Below are 1,524 nucleotides of genomic sequence, written 5' to 3' on the forward strand. Positions count from 1 at the left end.
AGCTTGTCATGAGCTAGAAGAATGTCAGTCTAGGCTTAATGACAACCGCTGGACAAGGATACTTTCTTCCACCTAACAGGTCGAGACCATCTTGAAGGTTGGTTTGTTTTTTTGTTTTGTTTTGTTTTAATCACTAATTTGTCATCAAAAAAATCCTTTCTCATAATAGGTGCTAATAACAATAAGTTGAATGACTAGGGTGGGAGGGATTTGTGCCCTGAGTAGGAGGTTAAAATATGACTCAAAATTTCCTTTTAACTCTGGGTCTATGTTCTGTGATAGAAGTGTATTAAAATTTTTAGAGAATATATAGCATATGGTAAACTATAGTTTGCATATGGAAAATGTCTTTGATAATTTAGCCAGAACTGTATTATATTCAATAATGGATTTTCTTTATAACAAACAACAGAAGAAAATGGAGTTGGCACATAGTGGATCACTTTGATATTTTTAATAGTCTGAGTCTGGATTTTATTTATTCCAGAGCCAACAATTTTGAACAGCATATTTTCCATGTTTCTGACTGTAACACAACATTTTCCTCATTGTTCCATTGTAAATATTCCTCTTGTCAAAACCCTTTTTAATCCTGAGATTTCAATCTGTACCTTTCAATTGTCTGTGACCTTTTAATTTCACTTTCAATAATCGAAAATTTGGTTTTGTGAACCTCTCAGAAGCTTGAAAATATCTTGTCTCTTCCTAGCCCATTTCATTTGCCAATAATTATTTTGTAAGTAGGGTTGAAATGAACTCAACTGGCCTTGGGATATGTTTAAACTTGCACAAACAACTACATTTTTGTTCAACAAATAGCGCTTCGCTCAGCCAAAATTGCTTTGGACTTTGCCATTACAAATACTGTTAAACTTCAGAAACCATGTTTATAAATTAGATGAGCCAAATTGAAGGACAATTAGATTGATACTATATTAATATACTTAAAAGTGATATATCTATAAACTATAGGCATTTTAAAATCACTGCAATCACAGTCAGCTTTGCAGAATGTACTCTATTCTGGGTTTAATTGTAGTTTTTAATTAATTAACAGTTCTATATTAAAAATGCAATTATTAAATAGTTTAAGAACATTGTTTTTAAAGTTAGAAAATCACTACTGCTAGAAAGATTAGTTCTTGCATGCATAGTTGAAGAACATCATTAACTCTTTGCCAGTTTTGGATAGAATTTGAAAAAAAACAAACCAAATATCTTGTTAAAATTTTTTGAAACACAGTATGAGCCTAACATGTATGCGTTATGGGAAGATTCTGAATATTATTTTGACTTTAGAGTTTGAAAAAAATAAGAAGGCTGTGAATTTGAATTTGCAAATTCCCATATGTATTCATGACTGGATTCATTACAGAATTGGGTCTCAGTTAAAGGTTCTGACATTCTTACAAATGTCTGAATAAACATGAGGATCTTGTACATTTGACACCCGACATAGTTTTGTCATAACCTGGCAATATCACAAAATCTGTTATTTCAACTACTAATGAATCCAATTTTTTT

This window comes from Sciurus carolinensis, chromosome 2 (assembly GCF_902686445.1).
Source record: "Sciurus carolinensis chromosome 2, mSciCar1.2, whole genome shotgun sequence".
In the NCBI taxonomy this organism is placed as follows: Eukaryota; Metazoa; Chordata; class Mammalia; order Rodentia; family Sciuridae; genus Sciurus; species Sciurus carolinensis.